General features: G+C 51.1%; 1 long non-coding RNA gene across 1 annotated transcript; it reads right to left on the bottom strand.

Moving 5' to 3' along the window:
* Positions 1 to 2,531: 2,531 nt before the first annotated feature.
* Positions 2,532 to 8,207, bottom strand: LOC143434903 (uncharacterized). Its single transcript, XR_013104758.1, has 2 exons — positions 8,019 to 8,207; positions 2,532 to 3,664 (listed from the first exon to the last, which is right to left on the bottom strand). It is a non-coding gene; the product is annotated as an uncharacterized LOC143434903 (long non-coding RNA).
* Between the last annotated feature and the right edge of the window lie 17,151 nt (positions 8,208 to 25,358).

Here is a 25,358-nt window from a genome sequence, read left to right as displayed (position 1 = left end):
GGTATACGGAGGTGGGGCTGGAGAGGGTGTTAGGATTAGAGGAGCTCCTGGGGGTGACCCCAAGGTAGAGTCTGTAGGTTTTTAAGAGTAGGTTGAAGGACTTGAGTGGACCTACTGCTGTCTTCTGGTCCAATGCCCCAAGCCACTCTCTGACACTACGCCAGGCCTAGCAGAGACACAGGAAGTGCTACTTGCTCATGCCCTTCCAAGAGCAAAGTGACTTTGTCTTTGGGAGTCATTCAGTCTTCTGTAATAGGTTAAAGCCACAGAAAACGGATCAGAATAGAATCTCAGGTCACTGAGCCGGGTCCTTGGGAACATAGCCTCTTCTTTCCCTGCTAGCTGTCAGCCCGGGGGTCTTTCCTCTTGGATCGCAATCACCACAACCAAGCTGCCACAGAAGGGTATGCTGTTCTGTGGTGGCTGCTCTGGGGCCTGCGTGGGAGGCCACAGGCATTTATTTGTATTTTCCTCTGAAGTTACATGAGAAAGCTGGACATGGGCCTGTCACCCCAGGGCATAGGAGGTGGAAGCAGAAGGCTCTGTGTGAGTTCAAGACCAGCCTCAAAATACACAGTGAATTCCCTGACTCAAAAGAACATGTGTTAGGGAAGAAAACTACACACTGGCAAACACTCTTCAGGCTCACTGTGCCTAAGACTCAATGCATTCCTCCCACGCTCTCCTGCCAGTTTCTCCAGAGTCCCCCACTCCCTCGCTTGGCTTCATACTCCTGTTGGTCACACCAGGACACTGGAGACCTAAATGGGTGTCATCAGGCAAGCCTCCTCCCTCTCCGGGCCTCAGTTTCTCTATCTGTGTAGTCTCAGGCTATGCAACCCTGACGTCTCAGGGTTGGTGGTAGATCCAATGAGCCTCTTGATTTTATCTTAATGGTTCTAAAGCCTTCCAGGGGACAGGGGTGGGTCCTCCTGGAGTCGAGTTGGCCCTGGGGAGTCCCCTGCCCCAACTTTGTCATGTACTGTCCATTCATTCTCCTTTCCTGTTTGTTGCCGCTCACAGGTGACAGCAGCTGGTGGCGAGCAGGGGACACCACTCCCAGACACTCAGGACAAGCCGTCCAGAATGGAGGAATTGTCCCGATTTCTGTCCTGTTTGGCCTCACCGTAGCCAGGAGATGAGAGAGGCAGGGTTACCAGGCCCAGCAGCCTCTGCACCTGCGTTCAGTGGGGGCCTGTGTGTGTCAGGGTAGGGGGACCCTAGACAAGTCTCTGGCAGAGACTTCTGGAGGCTTCTGCAGGTGACTGGTGACTGGTGTCTGGTTAGGGAACTGCTCTGTTTATCTGCCTCTGTTGGGAGGGCGGAAGGAAGAGAGCCCTGATGTGTTTGTTTGTGGAGAAGGTCACTGGGCCCCTCAAAAAAGTACCCAGACCCTGGGAGCTCCTGGGGGCCAGCCTGGTCCCTAGAGAGGAATTCTTTTTGTTTTATTGTGTCATTTAAGGCCCAAGTGTTGAAGTCAACAAAATATATAGCCCTGGAGAAAGCAAACACACTGTAGATGATTGGGCAGCCGGGATCAAACAGTCTCCTCCACAGGCCCCACAGGAACTCTCAATTCTAGGGGAGGGGATAGCTGCCCCAACCCCAGCCAGGGTTCAGCCATCCTGTTAGGACGTTAGGTCAGCTCTCAGCTGGCAGTCAAACTAGCTTCTTGTCTCTGAGGCTCGCCTTTGATTCCTTCCGGAACCAGGGACTAAATCACTCTGAAATTGCCTGGGAACTCAGGGTGAATCAGGATCTAAGGACTGAGGAGGCAGGGCTTCCCTGAGCCAGGTCTGCAAGCTGGAGCAATGGGAAGTCCCTGACTGGATAGATTGGGGAACACTGAGGTGGGCCTGCCGACAGCTGTCAGGAGTGGGGTGCCCTTAATTTTCTCACCACCCCTCCGCCCTCCTAGCTCCCCCCCCCCCCCCGTTTAAGCAGAAACTGAGGCATGGGGACACTAAGGAAGGGGCCTGTGAGGCTGGATCCTGGACCCTCTCTGAGCCTAAGAGCTCCGCTGTCTTTGGAGAAGACGTAGCTCTTCCTTCTCTGTGGAGACACACTGGCATGAACCCTACAATGGCAACCACACCCTGTGCTATTGTTTGGAGTCAATGTTCCCTGGGAACAAGACAGCGAGCAAGGCAGCGTGGCGGGAGGCAGGACAGTGCTTACCACTGAGTGTTGGTGTCTTCCAACGACACCAGCTTCCTTCATCGCTTTGGTTTTGGTTTTGACACTGAGACAGAGTTCCATCCCCCGGACCCACACTGGAAGGAAAGAACGCATTCCCACAATTTGCCTGCATGGTGTGGTGACGGACGCCTTTAATCCCAGTACTCAGGAAGCACAGGCAGGCGGAGCTCTGTGAGTTCGAGGCCAGCCTTGCCTCCATAGTGAGATCCTGTCTCAGAAAAAGGAAGTTGATCCCCATCCTAGAGTGGCACCTCAGCAGCCCGTGCTCCCCTGCCCACCTATAAACACACACATAAAACCACAGTAAAAAAAAAAAAAAACCATACATACAATGAAGCTAGTGACGTGGCTCATGCCCACGCATAAATGGATTTTACTCCTTGGGAGTTGTGTGAGGCCAGATTCCCACAGCTGTCCTCAGGAGACCTGCTGACACCCATGCTGCACTTTAAGGACAGGGAGGTGGGCATGCGCTGAGCTGGAGTCAGCGAGCCGGCCATAGCTCTCCATCCCGTGGGTCAGAGCTGTTTCTTCTTCCCGGAGATGTATACTGAGCTCCCATCCCAGCGGCCTTGGAGACAGCTGCAGCTGGAGCCCACCTCGGCTCAGATTTAGCACTAATCTGATTTCAGATCCCACAGTGGAGATTTTGCTGTGATTTTGGCTTCGGAGGCTAATTAAGTCGGTTCCGCCATTATTGGGTTTGAAAGTAAAACACAACTTGATAATGAAGGAAACCGCAGAAGCAAAGGTGTTGCCATGGAGACAGGGCTGATAAGTGGGGAGCAGAACCAGAGGGGGAGGGGTATCGCAGAGTCAGATTGAGCCGGGATCTGTGTGGATGGAAGCAGCCCCCTTACGGGTGGCTCTTTTTGGAAGAATATCAGAAAACGAATGTCTGTGGCTCACACCTATAAAGCCAGCACGCAGGAGGCTGAGGCAGGAGGATTGTTGAGAACCTAAGGCCAGGATGGGCTGCATAACAAGGCTTTGTAGGTGCTTTGAGGCTATGAGCAAGAAGGCAAGAAAGGAAAGGGGCTGAGACAGGAAGAAAGGAAGGGAAGAAGAAAGGGAGGGACGGAGGAGAAGGAGAAGGGAAAGCTGATCAGAGACAGTGAGAAGGGTCAAACCATTCGGAATCTTCCAGAATCATCTCTGGCTGCCTCTCCCTCTCGTTTCAACTAGCAGGGCCATTTCCTGTCTGCCACCCTAAAACAGTCCTCTCACCACATGACATCTGAGTTCACCCTCAGAGTGCACAACTGTACCCCAGAGGAGCCCACGCCCATAAAGGCTGGGACCAGATAGATTGATAGCGAGGTTCTGTGGGAGCTGGGTTCCAACCTTCCCCAAGCATGGATGCTGTAATTTTCAACGTCAGATATCATACACTTTCTCCACCTTCTGCGTCCTCCACTCCTCATCCCTTTCTCTACAGCAGAACATCACCTCCAAAGTTCAAAACCTGCAGAAGATGAAGAAAAAAAAAATCTCCTCAAAAAATAAAACATAAATAAAAATTAGAGCCACAATCTGTGTGAATGGAATCTTTTAGCAGAAACTTCATAAGAACAGTCTGTGTATAAGCAAACAGAAGAGTGGGTAGCTGGCTCTTCATTGATAATTTTTGAGTCAGAATCGCACACTAGACTGGCCTCATACCTCATACTTATGGCAATCCACCTGCCTCAGTCTCGCAAGTCCCGAGTCACCATGTTCAGACTAACTCGATAGTTGACTTTTTTATTTGGCCGATGTTTATTGAGTAACTACTGGGTGGTGGGTGCTGTCCTTGGAGTTGGGGACCCTGTGTAGATGAAGTTTTAGGCCCTCGGGGACAGAGATAGCAAGCAGTACAGGGAGAAGGTCACAGACACCACCCACCATGCCCATCACGCACCACAACCCTCCTAATGGAAACAAGCAATCTCTGTTGCTGAGCCAGACCCTGCAGAGTAACTCGTATACAGCCCTGTGAGGCCTCAGGAGAGGCCACGGGGATGCAGGGACACCTGATAAAAACAATTGGATTCTTCCTGGTGACTTCTGACACTGTCCAGCTACTGAGCTGGGCTGAGCAGTCATGAAGCAGAGAGCCTGCGAGGTGACTCTCAGAGGGACACTACCTTCACTGTCCTGTTTAACCTGGTTCTGTCGTAACTGTCTTTACATCATCATTCATGCTGGCAGAATCGGGGACAGGGTGTTGGCGGGGGCGATGCACACTCATGCCCAGGTTGTCTTCCATTTGTCCCTGTTTTTTTATTTTACTTTAATCCACTCACGTGTGTGTGTGCATGTATGAGTGTGTGAGTGTGTATGTGTGTATGTGTGTATGTGTGAGTGTGTGAGCCTGTATGTACATGCATGCATGTGTGTGTGTGTGAGTGTGATGTGTATGGATATGTACGTGTGAGTGTGCATGTGCATGCATGTGTGTGTGCACATGTATGTGTGTGTGTGAGATGAGCATGTGTGGGTATGTATGTGTGAGTGTACATGTGCATGCATGTGTGAATTTTTGTGTGTGTGAGTATGCATGTGCATGTATGTGTGTATATATGTGTGTGCATGTGTGAGTATGTATGCGTGTGAGTATGCATCTTAGTGTGAGTGTGCATGTGCATACTTGTGCATGCGTGCATGTGTGCATGTGACTGCGAATGGGTTTGAGTGTGCATGTGTACATGTGTACCCATGGATCTGCTGGCCTGTGCCTGATGTGTAACATGCGAAGGACAGTATTGGATGCTGCTGTCTCATCTCACTCAGCCTTATTTTTGTCAGAGCTTCTCGATGAACTTGGACCTCACTGACTCGGCTAGACTGGTCACCAAGCTCTCAGGACCATCCTGCCTCATCCTTGAATACTGAGTTATAGACACGCGCTGCCACGCCCAGCTTTATGTGGGTGCTGAGGACTGATCTCAGGTCCTCACGCTTGTGCAGCAGGTGCTTTACCCACAGAGTCATCCCCAGACCTGTAATTTAAAAAGTTATGTTAAACAGGGCTGAGAAGATTGCTCAGTATAAAATGCTTAGCGAGCAAGCACAAGGGCTGGTTTGGATCCTTACATTCACGTAAAAAAGCTGGAGAAGGTGGCACACACTCACAATCCTAGTAGAGGAGCAGCCAGGGGGATCCAGCCAGCCTAGACTACTTGACAAATTTTAGAATTCCAGAGCAACGAGAGAACCTGTCTCAAAAGAAAGGGAAAGTACCCAAGGAATGACATCACATCTGAGACCTCTGTCCTACACACACACACACACACACACACACACACACACACACACACACGGTCATACACAGACACATAGACACACACAGACATGCTCACACACATGCACATACACACACAGACATGCTCACACACATGCACATACACACACAGACATGCTCACACACATGCACATACACACACAGACATGCTCACACACATGCACGTGCACACTGACACATTTGCACATACACGCATACACACAAGCACACAGACACATACACACACAGACATGTACACATGCACACACATGCATATGCATACACATTCACACTTGAACACACACTCACACACACATGCACACTCACATGCATACACTTATGCACACACATACATATTCACACAGTTGCACGTGAGTGTGTGTGCGCACGCATACATACACACACACAGGGCAGCTCCTTTTTGTGGCTGCCATGCTGAGGTCATAGAGCCCGTGAGGTGGGTGATGGAACAGAAGGTATCCAGACTTCCCCCTCTTGGGTTTGCACATCCCAGCACAGCCGGCTCAGGAGCAGCCTGCCATATCCTGAGGGGATCTCCATGTCACAGTCCCCCAGGGAAAAGCCTGAAAGTGCCTGCCTCCTCATTCCAAATCCAGCCATGCTGTCCAAGGAAGCTCTGTCTCCTTCATGTGAATTCCAGAACATTCCCCGCCCCACTTTCATTTTTGAATGAGAAAACAAATTGATACTTGTTCTAGCAAATTCAACCCATGTGGACAAGTTCAGGGAACAAGCCTGGGCTGTGCTCACCATGTGTGTGTGACTGACAAAGGGACAGAGAACCAGACTGGGTACCGGGTGCAAGCTTTCTCTTTGCTCAAAGATCTATGTCTTGTATTTCACGTATTAAAAGGGACCACTTGTGCTGTGGAGATGGTTCAGTCAATAGGGTGCTTGCTTTGTAAGCGTGTGGACCTGCATCCAATCCCCAAGACTCGTGTAAAAAAAAAAAAACTAGGTGTGGCAATACACATGTGTAACCCTCCTACTGAGCTTGCTGGCTGGCCAGACTAGCTGAACAAGTAGGCCAGCAAGAGACCTTGTCTAAAAAAAAAAAAAAAAAAAAAAAAAAAGCAAGCTGGGTAGCCCATGAGGAAAAACACTCAAGAGTGACCTCTGGCCTCCCACAGCAAGACCGTGCACACAGTGACCACTCGCATGCTCTCGAACACACACATGCACACACACATGCACACACAGGAGTCACTGTCTGCCTACACTCTGCAATTGCTTTTTCCCACTTATTAACACACGTGTCCACACGTGATGGGGAGGCCAGAAGTTGATACCAGATGTCTTTCTGTGTCGCTCTCCTCAGTTGAGTAATTAATTATTTTGAGGCAACGTTATTCACTGGACCTGGAGCTGACCAACTTTCTGATGTTGCTCCTGGAAAGTTCCGCCTGGTGTTGGGGTTGCAGGCTCCTGATTAGGGGCTGGGGATCTGAACTCAGGACCTCATGTAACTAGCTTTTCACACTGAACTGCCCTCCTAGCTCCCTACTTTAGAGTTTTGAAACAGAGTCTCACTAATTTGCCCAGGCTGTCCTTGAATGCCTTCTGTAGCCCAGGCTGTCCTTGAATGCCTTTTGTAGCCCAGGCTGTCCTTGAATGTCTTCTGTAGCAGAGGATGCCCTTGAGTGACTTCTGTAGCCCACGCTAATCTTAGGGTAGCTTTGAATGACTTCTTTAGCCCAGGCTGGCCTTGAATACCCTCTGTAGTCCAGGCTGGCCTTGCATCTCTTCTCCTTTTGCTTCAGGCTCCTGAATAACTTGACACAGGCCCTCAGCATAAGACCTGGCTCCTGACCTGACTCCCTATGCTCTTGTTCAGTTAGATCCTTCAAGCACAGGGATCCTAGCTTCTAGTCTGCTGGATTGTTTGGGGGCACCCAGTGAGTTAGAAAACTTGCCCATAAATCAAAGAAAGAACCACAAAGAGACAGAGAACAGGCAGCCGGCCTGGAGACAGAGCGCCTCAGTGTTGGGAATCCTGTCGCCAGAAACCAAACCATGTGGCCTTGATGAGCCCTTAACACCGAAGACAGTGACAGGAAGCAAAGAGGAAATGGAGGCAGGGGGATGTCCAGGGGCGGGGGGCACAACCAACTCAACTAGATGAAGCAAGACACGGAAAGGAAGAACCACAGGAATTCCTGAAGAGAGAGATCTGAATGGTTCATCAGCTTGGGCAGAGGGGCTGACCGCACTGGGGGGAGGGCCTGTCCAGATTTCCCTTGGGTTTGATGAAGCCTCCATTAGGGCTGAAGCTGGGCCACTGGGAGAACTGATGTGCCTATGGGCAGGAGAGAGTGTGCTACAGGGTGCTGGGGTCCGGGCTCTGACATCCTGTTCTGTAAAAGGAGTAAAAAAAAAGGAGTGTTGTAAAAGGAGTGAAACAGACATACGGATGCGAGAGAAGCCCAGAGAATCAGGAGGAGGAGGAGAGAGAAGGAGCCCAGGCCAGGGACAGGATGGAGAAAGAGAGGGAAGGGAACCGAGAGGGAAGAAAGACAGAGGTAGGACATGTGCTCACCTTCCTGGAATATTCCAGAAGTGGCTCCCTGAGTTGCTCTGTGCTCAGCCCGGCTGACGCTGCTCCTCCTACACTCTAGATTCTAGACGGAGTCCTCCCGCCTGCTCTGGGTCACTCAGGGCTGCGGTGCTGGTTGTACTGCGCCTCTGTGGTAAATGGATATTATTTCATTACGGGAACAAATTATTATTGCCGAGTGAGCAGAGGGCAAACGGAGCCCTGGGCTTATTAGAACCAAACTTCCTGAGGCTGATGGGCCCTCCCAGCAGTGCTGCCTGAACAAATCCGCTTTTAATTACGGAACGTCACTGGCTTAATGCACCATAGCTGTCGGGCCACATTTAGAGCACGTGTCTACTTAAGATATTTAATTTAAAGTGACTCCCTTAACTTCCCCACACTTTCCCATTGTGCTGGTGGTGACCTGCTGGTTTGTAAACTTTCTCTCTCTCTCTCTCTCTCTCTCTCTCTCTCTCTCTCTCTCTCTCTCTCTCTCTGTCTCTCTCTCTCTCTGTCTCTCTCTCCCCCCTCTGCCTCTCTCCCCCTCCTCTCTCTGCACCAGGGTTTCTAGTTACTGGTGACTGTGTGTATACTGGGGTCCTTTTCGCTGCCAGTCACAACAGCAAAAAGTCCTTCACATACACAGAAGACACCTCTGTGTGCCACAGGCTGCCCTCTTGCTGGGTGCCGAGCATTCTGGGAGCACCTTCACCAAGCCTCAGGGAGTTCCTGACAGCCAGGTACTGCTATGGCCCCATTTGACAGAGTGGGAATCTGAGGCCCCAGCCACACAGCTTATGGCCATAGAGTGATCTGCTCCCTAAGCTGCCATCCTGATGATCTACATGAACATATGTGTTCATGCGTGTGCTCCCGTGGTGGCCAGAAGACAACCTGGGGTGTCGATCTGCAGAAGCCATTCACCTTGTTGGGTCTTTCACCAGCCTGGAGCTCACCAATCACTGTAAGCTTGATTTACAGGGTGGCATCCGCCTCCATGGCACTGGGATCTCCAGCACATGCACCTCACCCAATGTTCTCGAACACATCCTCACCAACTGAGCCATGTCCCCAACCCCTCTTTATTGTTCTTTAGTCAATCCTATGTACCGTGAAACTGGAACGAGGCCCCACGTACAAGCTGGTAGCATGAACTAGTCACTACTCACTTGGTAGAACGAAGCTCAGGGCAGGACTGTTCATTCAAAGGTCTGCTGCCGTGCAGGGTTTTTAACTAACAACACTGAGCCACAGCTCAAGGGTAGCTGCCCCCATGTGCCACGCCCTGTTCCCCTCCATCCTGCAGGTGAGGACACAGACGTCTTCAAGTTTGATGACTTTCTTACTAAATACCGATGGGCCCAGCTGCGTGCTGCCCATGGAGATGGAGCCCTGGTGTTGGGAACTTGGGAATATAAACACCCCAGAACCTCAAAGCCAAATTCCTGCCCTGGCCTGTTTAAGGTGTGTGTGTGGGGGTGGGGGGGTGGGGATGAAGTCTTTCGTAGTTCTATCAGCTCTCTCGGGTCACATAAAGCCACACAGAATAAACATGTGCCAGCACTCAGGTCCCCAGGCAGGTGTTCCTTGAGAAAGGCTCTCATGATATCGCAGCTGCACGCTGACTGCATCCTAGCGTGTGCTAGCTGCATGCCAACCCTAACATCTGCATACCAACCACATGCCACCTGTATTTTTCTGGTCACCCTCTGTCTGCGACAGGCTCGAAATCAGGTTCCAGGAAGAACTTCTAACAGGACAAAACTCCCTGGTGGACATCAGCCGTCAAAATGAAACCGGATGTTTCATGGTCTTTCTTACTAGAGCTGTAGGCTGAGGGATTGGGGAGAGTTTGGCACTGGGTAACAGGGGCCTTATCAATGAAACCCAAGGGTTGGGATCCCCAGGGGCTGCAGAGACATGAGCTGCATGGCACATCCTCAAGGGGGGCAGGGGGGAGGATAGCCACCACCTGTCCCAAGCCAGGGTCTCAACATTCCCTTTCCTCCAGCCAGCCAGCACAGGCTCAGGATTTGGAATCTGTCAGGAAGTAGGCACTTGGTTCAAAAAAAAAAAAAAAAAAAAAAAAAAAAAAGGAAACTACAGCACTTTTTTTTCTTTTTTTTTTCTTTTCTCCAACCCCCCCCCCCCAAGAAGGAAAGGAAGTTCACACACTCTAACGTGTTTTTTCTCACAGGGGACTAGAGAAACCACTCAAAGCGCAGGCATACGCTGCCGTCATCACTGCCACCGTTGGCACAAAGTTTAGTTTAAAAACTGACAGCCGCCAAGAAAGGATCTGTGGGCCGCCGTCTGTGTGTGGGAAGATGGTGAAACTCCTGGCTCCTCAGCCTTATAAAAGATGCTCTGCTCACACATACACAAATGCTCATGTACTCGGGTAAGCACACACAGCAGCGCATGCCCTCGAGGGCACACTCACTGCACAGTAAAAATGGCCTGAGGGAAACAGAGCCGGTTATGTGAAAGGGCAAGACTTCTCTCACTTTTATTTTCCTTTGTCTGTTTTCCTACATTTCCCCCAAAGTAACAGTAGTGTGTGTGTGTGTGTGTGTGTGTGTGTGTGTGTGTGTGCGGGTGGGTGTATCCCTGAAACTAAGTAACTACAGGGAAACAATGTCTCCAGAGGAAGTAGCGCCCAGGAGGGACCAACCCATTTAGCAGATTTAGGTCTGAGGCTTAGTAAGCACAGCAGCCTTACAAGCACGAGCCCCGGGGTTCCGTCCCCAGCACCACATAAACCTGGCGTGATAGCACAGATCTGTCACGCCAGCACTTGGGAGGTGCAGGCAGGAGGATCAGAAGTTCAAGGTCATCTTGGGGACACAGTGAGTTGGAGGTGAACCTGTGCTATTTAAGACCCGGTCTCTAAATAAATAGAGAGATAACTAACAAACTAACAAACAAACAAATCCAAGGCTTCAAGCTTTATCCCTGCTCTGGGGGGAAAAAAAAGCATTGAGTCTAATTCTAGCGGTTCCTGTCTGGGCTGGTTTACTTAGTGTGGATCTAGAGTGGAAGATGCTGGCTGTGGGGCCTGCCTGCCCTCCTTAGTGGCAGGCTCTTCCCTCTCTCCTTCTCTGGAACTCGGGTGTAAAACTCTACAGAACTGAGATTCAAATCCAGTTTATGGCGAGGCCCGGGAAGACAGAGAGGCCATGAGTGCACTTCTGGCTTTGTCTGAAGAACCAGAGGTTGAGGTTGGCTGAGGCACGCGCTTTGAGGGGTGTCACCGCAGACCTGCCTCACATGACATCCCAGAGAGAAGTAAGTTCCTTTCCTTGGCAGAGCCGTCCCTGGCTGCCCACTCCTCCCTCTAGGCTGCAGAGGGTCAGCTGGGATCAGGAGGAGAAAGCAGAGAGCCCCAGAGCTCACGCGAGGGCCCTCGCCCCAACATGGGGTAAACAAACTTGTCTTAAAGGTCACTTCTTCAGGCTCTGGCTCCGGAGGCCCGGAGGAAGCTGCAATCATTTTTCAGGGCTGTAAATGCCAGAGAGGAACGCACTGAGTCACGGCTTTCCTCCACATCGCTGGCCAGAGAAGCCTCTTGCAAGGCGTTTCCTTGCCAAATAAAGTCGCTGCTTTCCGCCTGAACCCGGAATGGGCCTTGGGTAACCTCTGCTCAAGGGTCTTGGGACGTGAGCTTTTAAATTTAGAGTGGGAACTTGGAGTTTCCAGCCAAGGTGCTCAACCCGGAGGAAGTAGAGACAACCCACCCCCGCCTTCTTCCCCTCGTGATTGGCAGTTCAAAGATGGGGACCACGGGCCCTACTCATTCAAAAGCATCTCTGGATACACATCAGTCTCGTTCCTAGCGTTCCTAGCTTTATCTCAGTTACATTTTGAGCCGCTTGTTCTGAAGCAAAGTGAAAAGAGTCTTTTGTGGCCATCTTCCTCTGGTTCCAAGCAGCTCCCAGCTGAGCCTGTTGCTTCCGTGCCTGGAAGGGTTCAAGTACCCCTGAGAGGGAGGGTGACATAAACCGTGAAGACAGATCTTGGTGAGAGACTAAGAGCTCTCCTGTCCAAAACACAGGCATCCAGCTCATGAGGAACAGCCTTCTTCTAAAAATACACATGTCCCCGCTGGGACTGACTGTTGGGCTAATTCATTTTGTAGTGTGGATACCTAATGAGAGGGCCCTTCCTCTCAGAGTCCTGAGACCTGCACAGCCATGGAAAAAAATTCTAAAGAGCAACGCTGAGCTTACGTAGACATCTGGGAAGCAGAGTGACAGATGAACAGGAGAAAGGGTAGGGGAGGACAAGGGTCGGGGAGGACACCTCTTGCATTCTTAAAGCACTTCTGTACTTGGAAAATGGAGCCCCATTGGAATTAGCTCCTGGTAAGGGAAATGGAGGCAGGGGCTTGGAACAAATTTGGCATCTGTGTCGATGGAGTTAGATTTTTCTCTTCTTCCATGAACAAATGGACAGGTGCCACCCCAAGTCCCTTAGGATGTCCTTGAGACCCTCTTCTACTTTGCGGCCCCTGAGAAGATCAGCAAAGCCAAGCTTTTTGGGTACCCAGTGGCAGCTCTGTCTCCTTAGACAGCTAGAGCCAGGTCTGAGTCAGCAAGATGCTTTTCAGAGAGCAGGGCCTGAAAAAGTGTTTTGTTTTCTCTTTAGCCAGCAGAGCTTCCCCCAGAGCCTTTGAAAGAAAGTTCTCATGTGTGTGTGAGCGTGTGCGTGTGCGTGCGTGTGCGTGCGTGCGTGCGTGCGTGTGTGTGTGCGTGCGTGCCTGTGTGTGTGCTACCCTTCAATTATTTGCCTTATTTCTGTATAGTCGTGTGGCCCTGGCCGGCCTCTCTGTGCCCATGACATGATGGGGAAGGAAGTGGAAGAAGGTACTAAGTGTTTTAGACACAGAGAGCAGCTCAAGATAGTGTCTTGGAGAGCTGAGCACAGCACTAAGCCCAGCGTGGGCTAGAGACATGCTTTACCTTGTAAGGGTTGGTGAATTTGAGCTGGGAATGCAGGGAGAGAAGAGCTATGGTGAACATCCTTTACCAGGTGTGCACAGACAGACATGGCCATCCCTTCTGGAGAGACTGTTGAGCTTATTCAGTGTCTAATGATGGTTGTGTGAGCAAATAGATGGAGGAAATGGGTGGGTAAGTGGTGGGCACATGGTTCGATGGATGATGGATGGATGGACGGACGGACAGACGGATGGATGGATGGATGGATGGATGGACAGATGGATGGATGGACAGATGGATGGCTGGATGGCTGGATGGCTGGCTGGATGGATAGATGGATGGACAGATGGATAGATGAATGGACGGATGGACAGATGATGGAGGATGGATGGATGGATGGATGGATGGATGAGTGGATGAGTGGATAGGTAGCTGGATGGATGGCTAGATAAATGGATAGGTGAATGTATGGATGGATACACTGATGGATGAATTACTGGCTGGAGAGATGGGTATGTGGATGGTTGGATGGCTGGATGAGTGGGTGGGCAAAATATGGGTACATGAATAGCTGGATAAATGAATGGACAAAGGGGTAGGTACATGGATGGGTGCATGCATCTGTGTGGGTATGTAGGTGGGTGGATGGATGGATAGATGGGTGGATGAGTGGATGTGTGGATGAGAGGGTGAATGGGCGGGTAGATGAATGAGTGAATGGGTGGATGGATGGATGGATGAGAGAGTGGATGGGTGGGTGGATGGATGGGTAGATGGCTGGGTGGATGGGTGAATGGGTGGGTGGATGGGTGGGCTGATGGGTGGATGAATGGGTGGTGGATAGATGGATAGATGGATGGGTGGATGGATAGATAGATAGATAGATGGGTGGGTGGATGGATAGATAGTGGATGCACAGATGGGCAGGTAGAATAATGGAGATTCAGTCTGGGATTGGATTTGCTGACCGCTGAAGACTTTCATTGCTGAAGTATCTAACCCTCATCTGCTGCTCTAGTTCACAGAACACAGATAGATCCCTATCGCTGATGTACGAAGGAATCTTTAAGACCAAGAACAGCACAGGCTGCACCTTTTCCCTGTTACAGTATCTCGGTGAAAGAACTGAGCTGTTCTTAGCATGCTGACAGGGCTAGGTGCTGGGGCAGGGGCACCTCTGGGACAAAATGGCACTTCTGTGTCAGCAAACAGTTTGCTCAGCACAGTGCATGTCCATGCTCCAGCTGTCCCGATTTTAGCAGGGAAATATGAGAGTCCTGTGCCACGAGGCTTTCCTGTGAGGCCGTCTCTGCTCATGGAGATGACCTGTCAGAAGTCTAAACTGCACGGGTTGATTCCTAAATGGCATTGTTTTTTTTTTCTCCTGCGTGCTGTTGAGTGGAGAGTCAGCAGTGTACAGGGACCAACACCTCAGCTTTGAAAACTGACGATGTGGGATCCAGTGTTCCCCAACATTTGCCTGGCCAAGTCTGGCTTTGGCGATTGCTTCTTTTTCCTTCAAACTTTGATGATTTGAAGGAATTATTTTAAGATAGTGTCTCACTCTGAAGCCCAGGCTGGCCCCAAACATTGGGTGATCCTCTGGTTTCGGTCTCCTGAGACCATGCCCAGCACTTGAGGAACTTTTACAAGGAATCTTGTCAGTGTTTTTTCAAAGAGCACCAAATGTTCTAATTCAGAGCAAAGACAACGGATATCTAGGCTCTGCTGCCTACCAGGCCTGGCCTGCAACAAGATGACCTCCCGGGTCTCAGAGCTCCCAGTGACCTCAGAGGACAGCTGATGGATCACAGGGCCAGTGGCCTATCTGGCTTGATAGGGTGATAACCTCTAAGTGTGTGCTGGCCTCTGCTGCAGCACTGGCCGCAGACCCCACAGTCCCCAGATCCCCTCAGCAGTAAACAGGAAACCAAGCTTGTGCCTGGTGGAGAGTCAAAAACATGCCTTCCTGGACATACCACGGGAGCCTGGCCTTCCTTGGCATACAGACCCAGTTCCCAGGATGGGCTGTGAACATGGGCTCTGTGTGAGTAAGTCGTAGACCCAGGGTCTTGAGTTCCCTTGAAGTGAGGAGCAGGCAGACAGAGAGGTTAAGACAAGGGCCAGGGACAGAAATGGGGGGAGCAAGAAGCTGAGACCATGTTGCTGTGATTTCTGTTCATCCTCCTGCTGCAAGGCTTCGGCTGGACATTGGGGAAACTGAGTCAGGCTCACTCAGCTCACCTGTGGAGCTCTGGAGGAGACTGGAGAGCTGGCGTACGGATGCTGACACCCATTGGACCACAGCTGTGACTTAGAGAGGACCACCTGCAATTCCAGTGTTGAAAGAAAGAGGTGGGATCCCCAGAGCAAGCTGACTAGGGAGACCAGAGAGAGCTCTGGGTTTGATTGAGAGAGCCTGTCCCAGTGAATAGGGTAGAAGATCGATGGACGGAAAATCTCAACATCAACCTCGGGCCTCCACACACCAGTCACCCACAGACATGTACCCACACACGCAAACATCCGTGCACACACATGCATGATACATACATGAAAATGGAAAAAAAAAGATTTTTTAAAAGCCTCATCAAAAGACCCTACCCTGATGTTACCCCCACACCCTGCCCTTCTGTTCTGCTGAGCCACACATACCCTCCATTCTCCGTTGGTTTCTTTTGATATCGTCGATGATAACACAGTAAAGAAAGTTAACGAAGGCCTGTGGGTCTGAAGGACACAGCCACACAGCTCAGGTCCCCTTTGTGATCCACAGAGTGCAGGTCACCTGTCCTACGTCTCCAGGTAAAAGAGCAGAAGGAATGCTGGGTGAAGCGCACAGCTGGAGCGACCGCCATGACCTTGGGCTGTCTTGACAGCCAAGGGAGTCCTGCCCAAGACACATACGGTGCCATGCCTAAGCCTGTGCTCCCAGGTGGTCAGCTCAGGACATTTCATGCCCCAGGATTCAAAACTGTCTCACTGAAGCCAAAGTGTATCAGGATCCAAGATATGACAGGTTTGAACGGGTTTTCTTTGATCACTGTCTTAATGGGCTGTTATTTGTGCATATTTTAAAATTTGCATTTATTCATTTATTTTTATTTATCGGACTACCTTTTTGAGACATGGACTTTGCAGCCCAGGATAGCCTTGAGCTCATAGCGAATCCTTCATTCCACAGATGACCTTAAACTGAGAGCACAAGAAAAGACATTTTCTTTAGGGTGCTTATTGTAGAAACCGGTGTGAGAAACCTCACAGACAGCCTGCATGCAGTCAGACACTCCGGGATGGAAGCCTCTAGTTCACTCCTTTAGTTACCTTTTTTTTTTTTTTTTCCTGCTTCTTCGTGGTTTCAGCAATAAGTACTTTGAATTTTGAAATCCTAGGTCTAGGTCTGCAAGACCAGTTAGTGATAGATAGCCAGCCCCGGGACAGGGTCTCCTTCACGACATTTGTCTTCAAGGCCTCCATTTCAGAGGCTCACAGAGAAGTTAAGTAACTTGCCCAAGGTTGCACAGTAAACAAAGGGGAGAACTGGGATTTGAACCCAGAGCTCTGAGTGCTACCGGCATTAAGTTCAATTTTGTGCAATGTGGTCTGCAACAGGGAGGAGGAGGAGGAAGATGAAGATGAGGAAGATGAGGAAGAAGATGAGGAAGAAGAGGAAGATGAGAAAAATGAGGAGGATGAGGAAGAAGAGGAAGATGAGGAAGAAGATGAGGAAGAAGAGGAGGAGGAAGAAGAGGAAGATGAGAAAAATGAGGAGGATGAGGAAGAAGAGGAAGATGAGGAAGAAGATGAGGAAGAAGAGGAGGAGGAAGAAGAGGAAGATGAGAAAAATGAGGAGGATGAGGAAGAAGAGATGAGGAAAATGAGGAGGAGGAGGAAGAGGAAGAAGAGGAAGAAGAGGAGGAGGAAGAAGAGGAGGAGGAGGAGGAGGAGGAGGAGGAGGAGGAGGAGGAGGAGGAGGACTAGAATGTAGGGCTGCCTTGAAGGTTCTGCTGCCTTCTTGCCTCTGTTAGCCTGCACTTGGGGTGAACGCAATCCTATGCCTTTTGGGGAGGTCAGCGGTCTGGTGAAAGTCACCAGCCCACAGGCGTTGAAGCTGGTGTCTCAGCCACACTGCAGTGTTCAGCTCTGCCTCCCGGGTGCGGGTGCCCGCCACCACAATCACCCGAGCATGGAAAAATCAAAACAGCACCGCCAAGCTAACAGGTGTGATTCTGAGCCTCTCAAGTCTACAGGAGAAGAAAAAAAAAAGCTGCCTTAAAAGTCCTCAGACACTTCGAGGCTTTGCCCTCAGGTATCTTAAAGCCTTGCCGGGAGCCGGAGAATGCAGCCAGCTGTGGGAACTGGCCGTGAGGTTTCCCTCCATCCCAGCTACTCCAGGGAGACTTTCTCCTGGAATGTGGCTGCACTGAGATGCCCCATGAGAGTCGCCTGGCCCTGCAGAGCAAGTCACTGGATACTGGTCCTCATGTTTTCTCATGGCTTCTCCCATGTCCCCTCCCTCATGATGAGGTCCGTGTGGGAATGCATCTAGTGAGGTTGGTCTCTGTCTGCTTCCCTCAGTGCAGGCCCGAGGCCTCTGGCTTGCATTAAGCTGCATAAATCACAACGCTGCTGTCAGTTCCCTCTGGTGAGGAAAGGGCAGATGGAAGCCGGGGTCATGACCTTCATGTTTCTCTGTGGGAGTGGCTGCGCCCTCCACAGCGAACGAGAGGCCTGTGCTGAGCCATGGTGGGTCCCGATGGCAGATGTGGCTGTGTGGGTAGCGTAGGTGCTGGGACTTGTTTTACAGCCTGGCACAGCTGGTTCTCTGCTCACCCGCTGACATCTGGCAGGAGGTGTGACCGTTGCGAGCAGAGCTTCTAGTCTAGGACAGGATACTAGGGGCAGGTTTGGTCAGTTAGCCCTTGGGAGGGGATTGTGATGCTATATACAGTGCCTCAGTTTCCCCACAGTGAGAATTCCTGTACAAAAGTACGTGAGTCCTGGTGGCAGAATGGATCAAGGAACAGAAACCTAGGAAGCACAGGGAGCCTGGCACACAGTAGGGAGTCTGGCACATAGTGGGTACTCAATTAACTTAAATGTCACCGCCTTTCTGCCTAATGCAAGGGGCTGGGCTCCCTGGGCAGCACCTTTCAGCTTGGCTGCAAAAGGGAATCCAAAGGCACCCATGGGAATGAGTGTCCCATGCGTCCTGACCCTTTCTTTACACAGTGATGGGGCTCAGACCTAACAGGGCACTTTCCTGCTCACCGACCATTCTGAGGAATCCCTGCACCTCTGCAGAGTGCCTTAATGGCTTGAATGAGACGGTCATCAGAGCAGGAGGCAGGAGAAGAACGGAGAAGGCTAGAAGCCGGTCTCTGGGATATCTGGAGCACATCTGGGGTGCTCCTGGCACAAGCCTTCTCCTGCTCAGTCATGGTCTTCCCCTGCAGTCCCCACGTGTGGATGAGTTCACTGAGATCTGGGGTGATGATGCAGCCCACCTCTGTTTCACTCAGGTCAGGAGGGAGCGGGTCCAGAGAGGAGATACTGGAAGTCAGGTGACTTCTAAGAGCATGATGGAGTGTCCCTTCCATTCTGCCCTGTCACTTCCCTCTCGGCTGCTCTCCTCTGTTTCTCTCTGACACTCTGAGGCATGGCAATACTGTTTACAGCAAGAGGAAAATGGGGTCTGGGTCCCGCCAACCCAGAGAGAGTCCTGCATCAACATGGTCTAGCCACTGCGACTCTGTGTCAACCTTTGTCCTCAAGGGTCCATATAAAATCCTCAAGGTCCCCCCAAGCAGCTGTGCCCCCAAGATTTGATGCACCCCACCTTGTGGCCACACAACTCTGAACAGCTCTAGGCATTAACTCTGTCCACCACTTAGTTTCCTAAGAAGGACACTGAGGAGGGTTTGTGAGACAGGGGCTGTAAGGAGCGCTTGGGTACCACAGAGGGACAGGTTCTCACAGGATCCTGAGATTTGCCTTTCTTGACAGTCACCCTGCTGAGTGGTCTCCAAGTCCCCCGGGTCTCCAAGTCCCCATTCTCTGAGGAGCTCAGTAGATTCTTTACTGCGGCTGTCTTTCTCTCCCAACAGACAGGCTTCTCGCTAACACGCCCTCTGCACCTGGGTCTCATGCTCTGACGGTGGCTGCTTCAGCAGTGGAGCATGCTGGGATGATGAGGGCAGTGACAGAATCTGAGACCTCCAGGACAGAGCCTGCTCTCTGTGGTCATTACTCACCTCTAATCTGCAGTTTTGCAGGGCAGGAGGCTGTAAAGAGACCACTGACAGATCGGTGTCTGGTGAACAAAGGCCATGGTGGGGAGTGGTCTGGTCTGCGGCAGTGTGCTGGCCCCTGAGCATAGCCCAGAGTGGCCACGGACAGCCTGCAGCCACTTGGGTGATACTGGGAGGAGCCTGTCTTGTGTCCCTCCGTGGGCAGCTGAGCTTCATTCTAAGGTGGGTCTCCAACCAGGACCATGGCCAGTCCACCTTGGTTAGTCAGGGCTCTGTGTGGCCACATTCTCCATTAGAGAGCTGCCTTGGACACAGGGCCTTCTGGGACACGTGGCTATTTAAGAAGAGAGAGGAGGCAAGAATGGATAGATGCCCACCTGTGTGTCCACTCAGCAGTGGACAATAGTGGTGGTGGGAGGGGCTAGGCTGGGAGAGCACATGAAGCAACTGACCAGCCCCTGGCAGAGCCTTCCTTTTGGTGATCAACATGGATCCCCTCAGACTAGTTGTGGCTTCTTGCCTCCCAGGGAAGTGTGGATTTTAGAAGCTGTGCACAGGGGGATGGGCCAGTGAAGTAGCCATCTAAAATGTCCAAGGAGGGCATGACCAGCTTCTCCAGTCCTTTCCTGTCCATACATGGGGCCACTGCCACCTGAACATGGCTCTGGGTCAGGTGGCCGGCCGGTTACCCTTCTTACAAGAAGCAAGGCTCAAGCTGAGGCACAGAGAGGTCAATACACTTGCCATAATGTGCTCGCTGAGAGCTGGCACCCCACACTTCGTGGGTGCAAACCATATGTTCTAGGTGGGGTAGAGCAAGACAGATCCATGGATGAGCAATAAAACCCAGGCTGCATCAGCCACCTACCCTGTAGAGCTACCCAGACTAAAGAGGGAAACTGAGGCTCCAAGAGGTGAAAGAATATCTGTCCTGACGCCCATGACTTGGTCCTCATCCTCTGTTCCTCTGGAAATCACAGAGTATTTTAGAAGTGTGTCGCCCAGCATCTGTGAGGCTGTGGGACCCCATGGATGACGTGAAGGCATCCCATGTATGCCTCTGTGTGCAAGTGTGTGGCGCAGGCAGACAGGCAGGCAGGCAGGCGCCTGTGTGGTCCACGGAGCTTCGTGTGTGTGGTCCTCACCAGCCCAGCGACCATCATCTGTCCAGAGGCCGCTCGCTGCTGCAATGGCCGGCATGTTTACTTTAGTCCTGTCTGCACCGGCTGAACTCCGAACTCCGAGCCCTGTCTCCTTCCAGCTGGACCTCCTCAGGAGGAAGGAGGGAGGGGCGGGGGAGGGGCAGGGATGCAGGATGAGGGAGCAGGCCTTGCAGAGGAAGGATGCCCATGTAGCTCCCGGTGGCCAGGCTGCATGAGGCTCCACACCTTTCTGCCTCCTGCAACTGCAGCCCCATCTGTGGGCCTCAGGACTCAGGCCTCCGACCCGACTCACGAGCACTCAGTGACCTGGCTGAGAACTGGCCATGGTATGGGTTCATGTCCCTAATTGGTACAGTGAAGATTTGCACAGCGCCCTGGCTGGACATGCATGACTGAGCATGCAAACACACGTGTGGGAAAAGGGAGAGGTCTGCAGCAGTGTGCACACCTGCGTGTGCCTGGAGGAAGGGATGGGTATGTCGTCTGGAGGGTTTGGCAAATGTGTCCGGGAGGGCACTCCCTGTCCATCTGTCACACCCATTTCACGGGTGAATGTCTCTACGAGCATCCTAAGAATCTCAGGACCTTTGGGAGTAGAGAAGCTTCTTTGGTTACAGTGGGAGGCAGGTATGAGGAGCACCAGCAGTCGTGGGGCTGGCATGGCCTCCTCCTCGCTTGCCCTGTTTCACTTCCTGACCTTCACAACCAGCTCTTGTGCATATTTTCCCTGCAGAGCATGCGTTCATCCGCATTTACCAGGACTGATCCAAATGTGTGCAATTGTTTTTCTTGAACTGGTGGTGATCCCCCTGCCTCAGTGTTTGGGTGTTGAAATTATAGGTGTGTGTACCACCAGGCCTGGCTCTGTGTTAAATATTGTGTTTGAGAGAGAGAGAGAGAGAGAGAGAGAGAGAGAGAGAGAGAGAGAGAGAGGAAAGAGGAGGGCGTGGGGAGAGTGCTCAGGAAGGAGTTAGGAGCTAGAGTTGTACTGTCTGTAGGAGGCATCTTCCTGTCATCTCTGTCTTTCCAACAACAACAACAAAAAGAAGCCATTGCAGCTAAGCTCCCTTCACTGGCTAAAGAAGCTCTGGGTTCCAGCAGGTTGAGCAGGGGCAACCCATTCTGGTCACACCTCCTTAGATCTTCGAGGCTGCAAAGGGATATGCAGGTAAGCAGCAGCCTGCGGCTCTCTGTGCAGAATTATTGCTCAATTCACACACACACACACACACACACACACACACACACACACACACACACAAAGTAAGCCCTGTCTTAAAGCACTCAGACCAGACACTGGTGCCTTCTCAGACACCACAGAACATTGTCTCTGAGCCTCGGAGCTCCTCCCCACGTTTCCTTTCCACCCTGGCTGTCACACTGTCCCTTCAGAGGGGGCTTTATCAAGAAAACTTGCAAGCCATCAAAGTATGTGTTGCATAGAGACAAACTCACTCGACTGTGACTCCAGTTTCTCACGGGGAAGGGAAGACACTCTCATGTAAAAAGTACAACCAATAAATAGCAGGGACTTTGTAAAACCTGACCCTTCCCGTCTCTCCCCGTGGGTAGCCACAGGCAGGATTTACTGGGGACCCTGGACGTGCCCTGTACAAATGCCCACGCTGTGCATCCTTCTCAAAAGCTGAGAGGTTGGTGGGGGTGGTTATGGGGCATTGTGTCTTCCCCCTCAGCAACTCCATGTTCACACATTTCACTCCCTGAACCATTGCTGCTGGCTGAGGGCTCCCCTGTGACCACAGTTAGACAGTCCCCTGGAGAAGGACAGTTGTGTGCCCAACGACATCTCTCCTTCAATCAGACTGATGCTCTGAGCTTCACTTGTAATTGATTGAATAGTGAGGCTTGCTCACGGGCAGGGATGGGATGAGGAGAGGATTTAAGAAGTCTGTGGAAGAATCTAAGCACTCAGAGACTCTAAACCTCTTTCAGACAGGCAGCTGATGCCTCACGCAGTAGGCGAGGACCGCTACCAAGTGAGAACATGTCCTGGACTCACACCTTGTCCCCTGCAAGAGAAAAGAAAACTAGCTGTGGGATTCATGGCTATTTTAGAAAAACCCAGTGCCCACGGGACATTGGAAGGGACAGCAGACTTGCATGTAAGCTAAGCGGCGCCCAGTGGCGTGGCACGCACCCGTGAATGCATCCACAGATCCCACCCCCACCCTCCCCCAATGAAAGAGGTGGCTGCTGTGTGTGACACAGGGCTTGTGTGCATCAGCTAGAAGTCTCTCTCGGTTCACGACACCACTCTGTTTCACTCTCAGATTCTCTCTCTCTGTCTCTCCCCAAACCCCCAGGGACAGGCAAGTCCTTTACACACACAGTCTCAGGTCACTTTTCTGCTTTCCAATTTTTCCCAGCATGCTCCTGTCTTCCAGTTACATCCTGAGCTCTGAGTGCAGCGGATAGCAGTGACTTTGTCCTGGCGCTTTGCTGGGTAAGAACACAGAGACTCTATTTGTGTGTGTGTGCGTGTGCGTGTGTGTCCCTGCATGTGCTCATGCATGCATGCATCTTGGGAAGGCAGCCCTGGGCTGCAAACACCCCAGTATTGGGGCAGCCTGTCTGTATTCCCCCCCCCCCCATACTACCCGCTGTCCCCACACTGCCCTCTCTTGTAGGCGCATAGCAACTCACTAATCTTTCTAACGCCCTCAGAGCTGGGACGCCAAGATGAAAAGCCTGACTGTACACCCAAAACAAATCTATAAAGAGCAAAACAAACACATTTTCTCTGCCTTTGAGAAGGAATCTTGCTCTACTATCCAGACTAACCAGAAACTGGAGACATCCTTCTGCCTCTGCCTTCAGAGTACTGAGATTGAAGGACCACACCCCCGCCATGGGATTAAACAGCTCTGAAATAAAGCCAACCACATGCTCAGATCCAAGCTGAGGGGAGGAGACCAGGCATCCATCGGGTTGGGCCCCGTCGTTATTTAAATCCTTAATTATTCCCCACATTCTGGGCTTGTTGCCTTTATCTTGATCATTTCAGACACTGCCTTCAAACATTTATCTCAGCAGCCAGGAGCCTGGCATCCTTCCACACCATATGCAAATGTTCGTCACTGTCCACATCCTAAGCCCTGCCCGGCTCGACCCTGTCGGTAGCAGCAGCCATAGTAGTGGAGCTGAGATTTGAACTCAGAACCTTCAGAGCTTTCTCCCATGGAGATCTGATTCTTGACTTCTTGATTGGGCCAATGGAAAGTACCATGGGACCCGAAGTTCCAGTGAGGCTGGATCCCAAGCCCTACATCCATCTTTCTGCTCAGTCTTCCGCCAGCAGGTGTGGTACCCACCAGACTCTGCCACACTCGTGTTTCGAGATTATGAGGCACACACTATGTTATCTTCTCTGTGGTGTAGGAGATGGAACCTAGGCCTCTGTGCACGCGCTGTGAGCCACATCCTGGCCTCGCAAGATACACCTTTCTTAAGGTGTATTTTTATAGCACAGAGGCAGAAAGGAAGCCACTCTGTAAGAGAAGGGTATGTACAGACAAACCCTGTCCGCCTCTGCTGGAGCTAAAGGCACCTTCAGATGCCACCTCCCACTGTCCAGAACCTTCCGGCCTCATGGGATGGAGTGCACATGCCTTCTTCTCTGTGTTCTTCAGTCTTCCTCCTCAGCCTCCAGGAAGAACGGATTCTTGTGTTCCTATGCCTTTGTGGATAATTGAGAGAAGCCAGCACAGACTGTGGCTTTCTTGCTTATGATTCGCCCAGCATTGAGGCCCCGATGAGCAGAAACCAGAGCCTAGACAACTTAGTTCCTATCAGTGAAGCTCAGAGGGAGAGGTGAGTGGGGTGTGAGCCGCTTCTCCCAACCACTGCTCCACAACCGTGTCTACAACCAACCAACAAGGTGCTTAAAAGTTGCCTTGTGCTAAGTTTTTAGGGCTGTGGAGATGGCTCAGTGGTTAAGGGCGCTGTCTGCTCTGCTGGAGGGCCTGGGTTCAGTTCTCAGCACCCACATTCCGCAGCTCACAAGCAACTGTAACTCCAGTTCCAGGGGTCTGACACCCTTTTCTTGCCCCAAAGATACTGCATGCATGTGGTACACACATATGCACATAAAGATAAATAAATCTTAAAAAAAATAAACTTTAAGCTGAGTGGTAGCCGTCCCCACTTTTAATCCCAGCACTCAAGAGGCAGAGGCAGGCAAATCTCTGTGAATTTGTGGTCAGCCTGGTCTACAGAGCAAGTCCTAGGATGGCAGGGCTGTTACACAGAGAAATCCTGTCTCAAAAAAACAAAACAAAAAGTTTAAATAATGAGTAAGAAATATTTATAGAGAAACACTTTACAGAGGTGTTTGCGGTTATTATAGAGATCCACTGAATGGCCACAGAGAGAGCAGAGTATGCAGACACACTCACACACACTCACACACACTCACACACTCACATACACTCACACACAAACACACCCTCTAACATACACTCACACATTACATACACTCTCACAAACTCACAAACATGCATACTCATACACATTCACACGCACATACTCTTTTACACATACACACTTACACACATACACATGTTCATATTACACACATACACACTCTCACACACATACACATTCACACACATACATACATACATATATACACATATACAGACTCATACACATACACACACATTCACACATATGTACACACATACACTCTCACACACTTACACACACATATACACTCATACACATATACACATTCTCACATATACACTCACACTCTCACACACTTGCACACACATACACTCACATACACATACACTCACACACACATACTCACATACATGCTCATATATATGCACACACATACAGGTACTCTCACACACTTTATCTCACATATGCACACACATACTCTCTCTCTCTCTCTCTCTCTCTCTCTCTCACACACACACACACACACACGTATGCATATACAGGCACCAGCATTCTGAGCAG

The sequence above is a fragment of the Arvicanthis niloticus genome, chromosome 18, assembly GCF_011762505.2.
Source record: "Arvicanthis niloticus isolate mArvNil1 chromosome 18, mArvNil1.pat.X, whole genome shotgun sequence".
Lineage (NCBI taxonomy): Eukaryota > Metazoa > Chordata > Mammalia > Rodentia > Muridae > Arvicanthis > Arvicanthis niloticus.
Note: the sequence above shows the minus strand (reverse complement) of the source record. Positions and strands in the feature narration are given on the sequence as shown.